This window comes from Canis lupus, chromosome 17 (genome assembly GCF_048164855.1).
Source record: "Canis lupus baileyi chromosome 17, mCanLup2.hap1, whole genome shotgun sequence".
Lineage (NCBI taxonomy): Eukaryota > Metazoa > Chordata > Mammalia > Carnivora > Canidae > Canis > Canis lupus.
Window position 1 is genome coordinate 44,557,020 of NC_132854.1, and position 14,301 is coordinate 44,571,320.

General features: G+C 34.6%; 1 pseudogene; it reads left to right on the forward strand.

Moving 5' to 3' along the window:
- LOC140608253 (60 kDa heat shock protein, mitochondrial pseudogene) overlaps positions 1-14,301 on the forward strand; it is a 45,777-nt pseudogene that overhangs the window by 10,684 nt on the left and 20,792 nt on the right.

Genomic DNA, 14,301 nt, shown 5'->3' on the forward strand with positions numbered 1-14,301 from the left:
ATACAAAGAGTGAGAACAGAATGCAAGGATAGTGTCAAATCATTTTACTCAGAGTAAGAAATTTCAGTTTATGAAACATTAAAATTCAAATTTTCAAATGATAGAAAGCCATTGCTTTTTCAAATGCAAATAACTCAAATCCACACATTAAGCCATCTCTAACATGATCTTTATTTTATAAACATTTACAATGAGCATGATTTCCATCTGACTTTTGATCTAATCTTGCCATCATGTTCAGAGAAAGATCCAATTTAAAGGTAATGAAGCTTAAATATCAGGGCCTCTCATTTGCATAGGTTCCTTCCAAGACCTAGAAAAAAGTCCAGCTATGTGCTCATACAGTCATACAATTTTTAAAAGGTTGCAAAAGTAGGATATTTTAACTGTAATTGATTAATACTAATGCTCTTTCCTACCAATCTTCCCTTCTTGTTAGGTAGCATAGGATGACTTCGGCATTTTGGAGATACAGCTAAGGGGAAATTGAAGGAGAGATACATGCAGTTTCAATTCAGTGGGAAATATTTTTATAATTCAGTCACTTCTACATACAACTAAACTATTGCTACCTGTTCCAGAATAGGAATGAATTCTAGAAATACCCTTCTACCCATTGACCTGAAGTGCTACAGGAGCAGAGTCACATGGTGATCTGAGTAGGCCCTTATGGTACCTTGACCCACGAGATGAGGAGGGGAATCTGGTTGTGGAGTGTCTGGAGCCAGTAGGTGCTCTGGTAAAATTCTTCCAAATCTCAGTCATACATTTTAAAAACCTCTCAGAGTCTTTCCAAATTAAAAACAAAAATCTAGGAATTGCATAACATTTTCAATAATATATAAAGCTAAAAAATATATATAAGCTGTTAAAAAATAAATACATTTTGATCCAACATGTTGGCAAAAAACATTTTTTCTCTTCTTTGTGTAGAAAAAGATATAAGGAAACTATTATACAGACTTGATCAAAGAGTAGGCAACCAAAAATGTAGAGGAAAAAAAAGAAGGCATCATGAAACTAAATACCATACTGGTATTTAGTTTTCTGGATCTTTATGAAGTTTGTGGCTTCTGACCATTTTTAAAAATGTGATATTAATTATGGGGTTTTTTCATTCTAAATACTCACTTTTGTACTTAATTATACATTTATAATTTTTCATTACTTTGTCAAATAGAACCTCTGAAATTATATAAGATCTACCTTCTATAAAACCTAGTTCTTCCCTAATGAAAGGAAAACAGCTTGAAAACATTTTTAAAAAATATTCACTATGCTACTGTGGAAATAGTAGAGAAAAAACTTATTGAATACTATCCAAAGATATTCATGAAAATTATTTCTGAGTGCTACACTGATACTCTAATTTCTTTAAATGGTTCTTAATCCACTCAATATTATCATGATAGTAACACTATTTCAAAAGCATCATTTCATATAACAAATTTGCATGGATTTTGGAATGCTATAATCCACACATCATTGATTTAAAAGCATGTTGATCTGTTTTATATTTTTGAACAATTATCTACTGCTTTGGCAAAATATTGAGTTTAATAGTATAAGGTATATTCTTATCACTTCATTGCTTAACCAGAAAAATATATACTGACTTTAAGTCCTAGGAAAAAAATCAGTTATTTTTTCCAGATACAATGGTAGCTATAAAATACAAAAAAAAATGTTTTTTTTTAATCTAGCAAAAATATCACACTGACATACCACATTACAGCCAGACCTACTCTTAAGTATCTGAAGAATAGAAGGGCCAAAAAAGTCATAAAAATGACTGTTCTAATATATTAAGTGTAATCCTTGCAGGTACTGATATTTAGAGATGAATAAAAGAAGAACCTCATTTTCTAAAATGTCAATTGTGCAGTTTGTGCTGGCCTAAAGCATCTCAAAATTGCAAAATACCCCTCTACCAGACAATATGAGGAGCTTCACCTTCCTAGTAGAATGGAGGGAATGGATTTCTGAAAACTAATCATTTTTATAACATGTCTCTGTAGCTCTGAGTGAATTTGATGTATACACAATTTCCTTCTAAAGTCCTTTATAACCTAATTTATCAAGATCAATATTTTAAGCTATATTTATAGTTTTTAAAATTTTATTTATCTCTGATATGAAAATGTACAGTCTTAAAGAACTAAGTGGGTAAATTTTTCAAATTATTTAAATCTGGATGTGTATGTCAGATTATTTTCACAGGAAAATTTTCCAGCTTCTAAACTAGGTATAGATGTCTAGCTCTTCAGGAAAAAAAACATAGGAAGAATTCTCCTGAAATTTCTTCAGTGTAAATGTGTGTGTAATGTGCACTGCCTCCAGTTCACACTAATCCTACTTTTTCAAGTTCTCTCTATCCTCTTACTTTTCACTAAAATAGCAATTTGGACACATGAAAATGCATACATATAATAGCACAAAAACAATATGGGTAGCACTTTAACATACACCAGAATCTGGGAATAGTTTACCTAAAATATAATACCAGTCGGCTGGGTCTCAAAAACTCCAAGTAATGGGGTGCCTGGGTGGCCCAGTTAAGTGTTTGCCTTCTGCTCAGGTCATCCAGCCCCATGTTGGACTCTCTGCTCAATGGAAATCCTGCTTCTCTCTCTTCTTCTGCCTGTCATTCCTCCTGCTTATGCTCCCTCTCTGTCAAATAAAATCTTTAAAAACAAATCCAATTAGTATCATGCTATTATTCACATCCTGCCTCTGGTTCTAAATATCATATGTAGTAGATTATTGTCCCCTTAAATAGCTAGCTATGTTATTTATTTACATGCAAGTTCTCACCATGCTTCCTACCTACTGTAACTCGGAAAAAAAAGAATATTAGTAGTTTCCCAGTAAATGTTGTTTATTGTTTTGTAACTGAAGCTTAGTATAAGTGTGAGTTCTTAGACAACAAAAGTAATAGTTTGGTTCCTAATCTAAAGCATTGGTTAATTGTGCATTATAAAATTATTGTTTAAATTCATATATCTGCTAAATTAAACCTTGAAAGTTAAACTCCCATTTCTTTTATAGATCAATTAGAATTATTTTTATTGGGTAATTAATTGTGGTTCTGCGCCTATGGTATAAAAGAAATTGCCTGAAGCTTTAGCTAAATGTTGTTCCCTAAATTTATTTTATGTAATCATCTTGGCTATCAAACAATTAAATTTCAATCATTCTACAGTTGGTTTTAGGATAATTTCCCTAACAAAGTGTATATGGACTGCCTACACAGGCTAGTAGATATTTTTTTAAGTTTCCAGAATATCCTTCCTAAAGGTATAGAGGAAAACGAAAGAAATAAAATAAATATTCTTCAAAGACTCTATCTTGATCTTTATAGCAGAAAAAAATAATTCATCATTTCACAAAAGATGAACTAAATTGGCAACCTACCATTTTAATGCACTTCTGTATTAGCCTGACCCTATCTGTACACATTGATTGGACTATTTTTCTGTGTTTTCTTTACAAATAGCTCACAATAAATGACCCTGCTGTGCAACAGTCATTACAACACAATTTAACTAGTGCTACAGCTCTTTGGTTGTTGAAAGAAAGGAGGGAGATTATCCAGAACTAATAAGGTAGAAATGACATTTGTAGATCAAGATAAAAAGCAGAAAAAGTGTGTGTGTGAGAGAGAGGGAGAAAAGAAGAAAAGAAAAGAAAGAAAAGAAAAGAAAAGAGCAAAAGAGTTGGCAAATCTTCCTGTTCCATGAGTTAAGATTGATTTAGAACCACAAAATAATTTCTCAGGTTCCTGCTGTGGAAAAAGTTACCATCAAATACAAATATTTATTTGTATCTGCATCTGATATTTACATCACAACTAGTCAGGCAACTAAGAAGATAACTCCTATTAGTAGTTGTAATGAACAATTAAAAGCAAAAAAAAAAAAAAAAGAAAGAAAAAGAAAAAAAGGTGAGGGTGTATATTTTTTTTCATGATGAAAAACAAGTCAGGATAAGTGTCCTTATATCAAATGAATAGCTAAGTAACCAGAAGCTCTGAAAATTGCAATGTGTGCTTTTTGGCAAAAATGCTGGGCCTCAGGCAACCCGGGTGGCTCAGCGGTTTAGCACAACCTTCAGCCCAGGGTGTGATCCTGGAGACCTGGGATCGAGTCCCACCACGGGTTCCCTGCATGGAGCCTGCTTCTCCCTGTGCCTGTGTCTCTGCCTCTCTCTCTCTGTCTCTCATGAATAAATAAATAAAATCTTTTAAAAAAATGCTGGGCCTCAGTAGATAATTCAAGGTTCAATACTTCAAATCACTCTAACATCATCAGTGACAATAGTATTACAGAGCCATGGTATAGGGGGTATTCTAAGTGTTGACTTGTCCCCACTGTAATTTCTTTAAAAACAAAAAAAAAGCATCAGAATGACTCTGAGAACAGTTGGAAATACAAATATTACTAGGCCAGAATCAATAATGTAAATCGAACTTCATATTAAGTTTGGGTTTTCATAGAGGAGAACTTTCTGGTTACAAGAAAAAAGTCACTTTGGTTTTTTTTGTTTGTTTTACTTGTCCTTATAATAATAAGAGATGTGTTTCTCTGAGTCATAGTCTTGTACTATCAATATGTTTTAAAATATCTAAGAGTCTTATTTAGGACTTATTTGAATTGAATTTAGGACTTATTAAATATCTAAGAGTCTTATTTAGGACTCATTTGAATTCATCAGGGAAAATTAGACTCAAACATATTAGAAGTAGGAACATAAATTTCATAGAGATAACATTTTAATATCCCTGTCTTTTTTCTCTCGCAAGTTGGTGAATGTGTGTGAGTGGACTTATATTGGATAGAATGGATTCAATATTAAGGGGTTAGGAATGTTCCTCAAATGGCATAGTTGATTTCACAGAAGTGAGTTACAAGATACTAGTTTGCAATGTCAACAATGCTGTTGTGTTTAATGTAGTATGGCCACATCTACTTATGAAAATAATACACTACCACACTGTTGTATAGAATGTAAAGCCCTCCTTCTGTCCTCAGAGTCATTGACTTCTGTCATGAAACCTGTGACCATTTTCACACTGTATTATTTAGTTCACAATTTTCTAAAGTTTCCAGGGACAGTACAAACACATGAGAGGCTCACTATGGTACTGAATCTCAAGGGGGTGAGATGCATGCCCCTTTTGGGAAGATGTCAAAGCTTCTGATAGTTGATTAGTTAGAAAAGATTCTACAGGTGATTATAGTGTGTGCCTCCAGGTGAGGAGAAACCCCCACCTCATGCTTAAAAATGATGGGTTTGGATAGTTAATCTGAAGTTCTTGCTAAGAGCTCTTTAAAAACAGGTTCAGATCTTCCTCATCTGAAGACAAAAACCTGCTAATCATCTCTGATACTTTCCCTCTCTTTTACATGCTATATTTTAATTTATCAAGTATTGCTAACTCTACTTTTTTTTTCTAACTCTACTTCTAAAAAAATTTGGAATCTACCCACTCTTCTCCTCTCCAATGCAGCAAGACAAGTCCATGGCCTATCATCTTTCACCTGAACAACTGCAATACCCTCCTAATAATTCTCATTTCTTTATAGCTCTTTTCTAAGCCATTTCCCATACAGCACCAGAGCAATCAATTTAAAACATGGATAAACTCATGTCACCCATAAAACCTTCAGTCACTTTGCAAAAACCCTAGAGTGGGAACTGGGGGTGAGGTAAGAAAAAATATATTACCTTTATATAATCCCCAAGTCTCTCTGCTAATTATCCCTGCCCAGCATTCTTTCCATTTTTCAAGATCCTACAGGTTCTTTCCTTGCTTTTCTGCCTGAAATTCTCTTCCCTGATGTTTCTGCTTCCTAATGTCACTCTTCCTTTAGATCTTACCTTAAAACAATCACATCCCTGAGATGAAATATTTCTTACGGGTATTTTTTTATGCCCCCCCCCATTCCCCTTTAGTAAGTTTCTAGGAGCAGAGACTGTTTGTTCACCACTTTGTATTCAGAATGTAGTATAATACTAAGTATACAGTAGGTGCTCAATAAATTGATGAAAGAAAGAATGAATGTACAATGGTGTTTTTAAGGTGTCAACATGGCTAGGCTACAATCCCCATAAGTTAAAAAAAAAAAAAAAAAACCCACAGGATTGTGTTTCAACACAGTACTGTTGAAGATATTTTGCAGATGCAGTTAAAACCAAACAACTGACTTTAAGAAAGGAAGCTTATCCTGGACAATCAGTTGAAAGCCCTAAAGTTCAGGGCTGGGATTGTTCAAAGTGAAAAGAAATTCTCCCTCCTGGTTCTACTTCTTTGGCTGCACTCTGACTGATAGAGAAGGAATGAATGAATGAATACTATCTATGCAAATTTACTGTATGTGTAACCTTTGGGGAAAATCATTTATTTACTCTATGTAAAATTTGTAAAATGCAAAATAGTAGTGCCCAACTCACGGAGTTGTTTCTAGGATTACAAATATAACAGCTATAAAAATTTGGCACAATGTTTAGTATATAGTTCAGTAACTACCGCTATTATCATTATGACAGAAAATATGTCTTTATTAAAATAGACTTACTGTTTTCTTATGAAATATATGCTCTGTCTTTAAAAGATATCTTCTAGTTGGCTCCAGATTTCCAATTTAATGACATCAAAGTAACACAATAATTAAAGAAAACTATAAATTACTGACTCAGAAAGAGTAGGTATTGAGAAATTAAGGCAACATATCTCCTCTTTGGTTCTCTTATTTGTATATATTTCTTGAGCCAGTAATATTCTTTATTTAACAAAAGATGATGACTGTGGAGTAAGAGGCCCAAAGGCTCACCTCATCCTATGAACACAACTAGATAACATCAAATCATCGTAAATACCCCAGAAATTGACCTGAAAACTGACAAAACTCCACAGCTAGCATGAGAGAGGAGGCCACACTGAAGAAACAGAAGGTCCAGAGGTGTGGTTTATGGGAGAAATAGATCATGGGTACTGTGGAGGGGAGAGAGCTATGTTTATGGAGAAGGGTGAGCAGAGAGCAGCACATGGGGGAAAGTATAAGAACACTTCCTTAAACCCACTGGCTTAGAAAATGAAAGGGGCTGGATTTCATGAGTTCTTGCAGCAAGTGGGGCTTAAAGCCTGGTCTCAAAGGCCAGTGGGCTTGGCTGGGATAGAGTCCTGAGCACACTGTGCTGCTCCTACAGAGAAAGCAGGCAAACAGCCCAGGGACAGACAACACAAAACCATGAACTGCAACACACAATGGGGAGATTATTTGCTCTTCTCCAAGCATATCGCTGACCAGACAGCATTCACAGAGACACCTATCCAGGAACAAAGGAGCTGGCTAGCACCATTTCCCTCCCTCACCCCTCAGCACAAACACAGAGCCACCTGTGGGAAGCAATGTAGTGCCAACACTGGCTGCCTAACTTGCTTACACTAAGGACCATCTACCTGCACTCCAGTGGAACTGCTCTTCTCAGTCATGCTTGCTTTAGCCCAGTGTGGCAGGCCCCTCCTCCAGAAGACCAGCACAAACCCCTGCTCACAACACATCTCCTGACCACAGAGTTTTGTGGGACTTCAGTTCCAATAGAGGTGGTAACAGTAACAGGTCCCAGTTCACAGCAGACCAGAGCACACCACACCCTGGCCAGGGACCAAACATTGCCCACAGTAGGCAAGGAGAGCCTTTGCAAATGACTGACCTGAAGGACAGAGCAACCAAAACACAGTAGTAGAGTGCATGTGGCACACAGCAGACATTACCTGAAGTGCCAGGCGCTGGGCACTACATGATCTCTTCTGTATATACACAACCTCTTCCATTACTTTCAGAAGCAGGAGACATAACTGGCTTTTCTAACACACAGAAGAGGGCAGGGACTTAGAAAAAAATTCTAAGACAGGGGAATTTATCCCAAATGAAAGAAAAAGGCCATGGATAGAAATCTAAGGAAAACAGATATAAGTAACGTGCCTGATGGGAAACTTAAAGGGATGATCATAAGGATTCTCACAGGTCTTGATAAAGAATAGAAGACATCAGTGAGACCCTTACCACAGAGATGAAAGAGTTTAAACAGAATCTATCAGAGATTAAGATTACGATAAATGAGATTAGAAAAACACTTTATAAAATGAACAGCAGGCTGGAAGGAGCAGCGGAATGAACCAATGACCTAGAAGACAAAGTAGTGGCAAGTAATGAAGCCGAACAAATGAGAAAAGAATTATGTAAAATGAGAATACACTTAGGGAACTCAGTGACTCCATAAAATGTAGTAACATTCATAATATAAGAGTCCCAGAAGAAGAAGAGAGAGAAAGGAGGCCAGAAAATTTATTTGAAGAAATAATAACTGAAAACTTCCCTAATCCAGGGAAGAAAACAGACATCCAAATCAAGGAGGCACAGAGACCTCCCATCAAAATCGACAAAAGCAGGTCAACACCAAGATATACCATATTTAAATGTGCAACATGCAGTGATAAAGGAAAAAAAATCTTAAAAGCAATAAAACGAAAGAAGTCATTAACTTACAAGGGAAAACCCATAAAGCTAGCTGGAGATTTCCCAACAGAAACTTGGCAAGTCAAAAGAAAGTGACATGATATATTCAAAGTGCCGAATGGGAAAAATCAGCAGCTAAGAATTTTCTATCCAGCAAGACTATCATTCAGAATAGAAGGAAAGATAAAGAGTTTCCCAGACAAACAAACACTACTAACCTTAATATTTCATGACCACTAAACCAACCAAAGCAAGAAATATTAAAGGGGACTCTTTTAGTGAAAAGGAGAGACAAAATAAGGGCAGGAAACACAAAAGCAGGAAAAATGAGTATGTCTGTAAAAATCAAAGAACTCACATTCACAAAAAGATACAATATATAATAACATATACCTAAAATGTTGGGAGGAGAGAAGAATGGGTTCAAACTTGAACAAACACCAACTTAATATAGACTACTATTTGCAAAAGTGGGTATATATAAGCCTAATGGTAATCATATATCAAAAAACCACTAAAAAACGTGCAGAGAATAAAGAGAAAGAAATTAAAATATATCACTAAAGATAATCAGCAAAACATGAAAGAGAGAAAGACAAGAAAGTATCAGAGAAAAATCTCCAAAAACTGTGACTAAATAAGTAATAAAATGGCAATAAATACATACCTTTCAATAATTACTTTGAATGTAAATAGATTAAACACTCCAATCAAGACATAAGATTTCAGAATGGTTTAAAAAAACAAGATACATATATATGCTGCATACAAGAGACTCATTTTAGACCTAAAGACACTTGCAGATTGAAAGTGAAACATTTGTCATACAAATGGATGTCAAAAGACAACCAGGGTAGCAACACTTATATTGGATGAACTAGACTTCAAAACAAAGACTGTAGCAAGAGACTTGAAGGGCACTATATAATAATAAAGGTAACAATCCAATAAGGAGATATAACAATTGTAAATATTTATGCACCCAACATGGGAGCACCCAAATACATAAAACACTTAATAACAAACCTAAAGGACAATGAGATATCACCTCACACCTGTCAGAATGGCTAAAATTAAGAACACAGGAAACAAAGATGTTGGCAAGGATGTGGAGAATTCCCACTGTTGATCGGAATGCAAACTGATGCAGCCACTCTGGAAAACAGTATGGAAGTTCCTCAAAAGGTTAAAAACCAAATTACCCCAAGATCCAGGAGTTGCACTACTAGGTATTTATCCAAAGACAAAAATACTAATTCAAAGGGATACATCCAACCAGATGTTTATAGCAGCATTACCTATAGTTGCCAAATTATGGAAACAGCCTAAGTATTCCATCAATTGATGAATGGATAAAGAAGGTGTGATATGCAATGGAATATTACTCAGTCATAAACAAAGAATGAAATTCTGGCATTTGAAATGGTGTGGTTGGAGCTAGAGAGTATTATGCTAAACAACATGAATCAGTCAGAGAAAGACAAATACCATATGATTTCATTCATATGTGGAATTTAAGAAACAAAACAAATGAGCAAAGGGGGGAAAGAGAGGCAAACCAAGAAACAGACTTAACTATAGAGAGCAAACAGATAGTTACCAGAAAGAAGGTAAGCAGGCAGATGGGGGAGATAGGTGATGGGGATTAAGGAGCACTTATTATGATAAGTACTGGGTGATATACGGAATTACTGAATTCCTTTACTGCATATCTGAAACCAATATTACACTGTATGTTAACTGAAATTTAAATAAAAACTTAAAAAAGAAAATGGATAAAAGGCTTAGGAAAGTATCTAGCATATAGTAAGTGATATATATATATATAGCTATAAAAATAAATACTGTGTTACTTTTGTCTACACTGAAACAAAATTATACATATGTCTTTAATATATAAATTCAGATCAAGTACTCATTCACATCATGCTTGATTCATGCATCAAGCTCTGCCTGAATATTCAGGAATCAGTTTGGATTCTAAATAGATTCCTTTAAGCAATAAACTTTAAAAATATTCTATTGTTTAGCAGAGATAGTAATGGAAGTATAATTGAGGGCATGATTGATTCACATTTGATGGAGGTTAACACTAGTCATTCTGTTCAAATACACAATAATCTGGTATGTTACAGAATGAGCTTGATTTTCCAGCTGGACTATTTTCTAAGGCTTTTGGAAAAAAATTACACTTAAATAAATTCAGTTGATTGTTCTCCTTTTATATAGCAATATGGAAGATCGATAAGAAACTCAAAGCTTGGGACCCCTGGGTGGCTCAGCGGTTTGGCGCTTGCCTTCAACCCAGGGTATGATTGTGGAGTCCTGAAATCGAGTCCCACATGGGGCTCCCTGCATGGAGTCTGCTCCTGCCTCTGTCTCTCCCTCTCTCTCTCTCTCTGTCTCTCATGAATAAATAAATAAAATCTTAAAAAAAAAGAAAGAAACTCAAAGCTTTAATCTCACAATATTCCTTCACCATGGAACTAAATGCAAAGGTCTTTCATTTTCAATTAAGAGATATAGCAAAAAGACTAGCAATGAGACAGTCATATTTATTTTTAGCTATGAGGAGAAGGAAAAGATCCATATTTTTCTAGAGAGTTTTTGTTTTCCATATTTTCCTAGAGTGCTTTAAATTGACTATCAACATTGTCATCACAATGGAAGAATATAAGACACTCTCTTACATGACAGGTCTGCATAGTCCAGTTTTATCAAGAATCCTGACAAGTCTGTTTAGAGAGAATCTTTCACCCTCAATATCTGATCACCTTGGCCTGTCTTCAGCAAGAATTGTGTTGAGCAGTTTAGCTAGAATACAGCCTACACTCGATATTTCTCTTAGTAATTTGCCACCCACCTAATCCTCAACTCATTCCTCAGCTACAAAGCCCCACTTTTTGTTTTCTGTACTCAGAGTAAAGACCAGTCTCTCTCCACTACAATGCTAGTCCTGAATTGTCTTCCTTACTCTTTCATTGTGTGTCAGAATAATATTTTTTACTTTAATAAGACTCTAAAAATGGATTAAAATAAAGGAAGATCTTTTTTCTTTCTCTAAGCTTAGTGTATATCTAACCTGCATGTAGAGCAATTCAATAATACAAGAGACAAAGTTCAACCAAATCATGAGTTTATTTAAAAAGAAAACATAAGAGGGCAACCATATCGCTTTCATAATCTCTCCCTTCCCACTCACTCCTCTTTCTTTCTTTTTATGGTTACCTTGAAATGGAGATGGATCCATAAGATTTACATTTGCAACAAACCATTTTAGTATTTTGGATTTTGACTGGAATAACAAAGACTGTAAAAATAACTCTATTAATATTTTTTCAAAAACAAATTCATCATTCACATAATAGTCCTTAAAAATGTTTTAATGCAAATTGACAGGCAAAATCTTTGCACTGAAAAGTTGAGTTACATTTCTTATTTGCATTAGGTTAAGGATTTATAGGTGGAATGATTTGAATTGGAAAATATCTAAATCTCCTTTATATTGAAAAATGTAAGATGAGGGAAAAATTGAATGGGTTGGAAAGGTAGTTTTTACAACTAATACTTCATTCATTTTAACTATGGATAGGAGGGAAAAATTAAAATGTTCTCACAAATCCTGGATACAAACTCTCATATTTTATGCTACTTTTAATCTTAAAATCTTAAAAGAAGGGCCATCTGGTATTACAGTAGAAATCACCACACTGTAACATTTTCAATTAAAAATAATTGTATATATGATAAGCTTTTCCTTAGGGTTATTCCCCTTAGGGAATAACCGTCATTTTCTAAAATAATCGTATCAAAGACACATGATTTTTAAAAAGGAATTATCTATAGACATGTTAAAAGTTTAGAATAGAGCTATCAAAGTTTTATTCTGCATTTGGGTACATTAAATTGGCATTTCAAAAGCCAACATTTGTAACCTAAAATATCTTCAGACTTTAACACTAGTTAATTTAAGTTCCTCTGAAAATAAATAGGTGCCAGACAGGTTTTTGTTGTTGTTTTCTTTGTTGGTTTTTGGTTTTTCATGGGAGAAAAAAATCACCTCTTTGATTTCATGAACTTCTAACTGAATTTTGTTTAATGAATAAACTTTGTTTTTTAGCACATTTTCCAATGGAAAAATAATTGCTGGAAAGGTAAAAATATTGGTAGAAAGGTAAGCTCAAATAACCAATGGTGATACTTTATATACTCACATATCCTCCATCTTTTCTGATATTTGCATGCTAACTTGGAATTAGAAAGGAATAGGAGATATCCCTGAATATCTCAAGTTTGGTCCCGAGTTCCTATTTGAGAACTAAATTTCTTTTTTTTTCTTCACCAATCTCTTAGGTGCTAAGAGTAGATTTCATTTTTGTTTTTAAGCAGAGAAATGAAGGGAGCAGAACCATTTAATAGCCACATGTCCAAAGATTTAAGGCTCAATATGAAAAATACCAATTCTAACAATCAGAATTACCTAAAATTTAGTTTATTTGCCCTAAGATGAGTATTTCATCTTTAAACATGATTACTTGTCAAGAGTTTCAAGTAGGGGCTCAACTAAATGGTGAATCCATTAGTATTAGAGGATTTGGTCTATACGGGACAATATGTTCAAACTAGTACACATAAGGATTTATCACATAAAAGTAGTCTCAACAATGTAAATAATCATGGTCATAAGATAACTCTATGACCCATTTTCTTTTGCAAGACAAAATTTAGAACTGTCATTTCTCTTCAAGCAAATCAAAGTCAACAATTAAAAATCTATTTGAAAACATCATCAAACAACTTTCACAACCACTATAATATTTTTAACTGATTGGGGACTTCTTTTGGATATGAATACATGTGTGCTACGTGCAGGTGAATGAGCATTTTTTTAAAGATTTTATTTATTCATGAGACACAGACAGAGAGAGGAGCAGAGACACAGGCAGAGGGAGAAGCAGGCTCCATTCAGGGAGCCTGATATGGGACTCAATCCCAGAACTCCAGGATCACTCCCTGAGCGGAAAGCAGATGCTTAACCACTAAGCCACCCAGGTGTCCCCAGGTGAATGCGTAGTAAGTGTATGTATATTGTGTGTACATGTGAATATACAGTATACATGTGTCTGTGATTTTTTTTTAATTTTTTTTTTGTGTCTGTGTTTTAAAGAGCCATTTTGTGGTGAGCCCAGATTAATGCCAATTTCAACTGGATGTGAGTTAAATTATAATTATATTAGCTAATCTTTAGAAATTAAGTTTAAGGATGAAGTAGTTATAGATTTGGACTTTTAAGAATAGTTTAGATCTAATACTGTAATAGATTAATAAATAACATCATCAAGGAGACCTATTATATTTTCCTAAAGTCACTCATAAAGCTAGGTGGCAGGCCTGTGATTTGCTCCTATGCAATTAAGAAAGAACTAAAATGTCTGATGCTAATAATCCAAATTACACTGTACTACTTGAACCACTTAAGTTCTTTCCTCTGTAAAATAAACACCAAGCATGCCCCATCCATAGATTCATAATGACTGGCAACCAGTTCCAACTTCTAAAGTGAAATAACAGCAACCACACCTTTCTTCACTCATAAATGCAAAATCGCACACAGACCACACAGCTGGCATCAATTAACTCTGATTAAAAATATTATAGCTGATTTGGCATCAGAGCATTCATTCCCAACCCTTCCGTTCTGCACTGTGTCACTCAGCCAATTTCATTTACATCAATTGAAAACTAGCATAAAAAGGATTAGGCAAATGGCAATCTAATA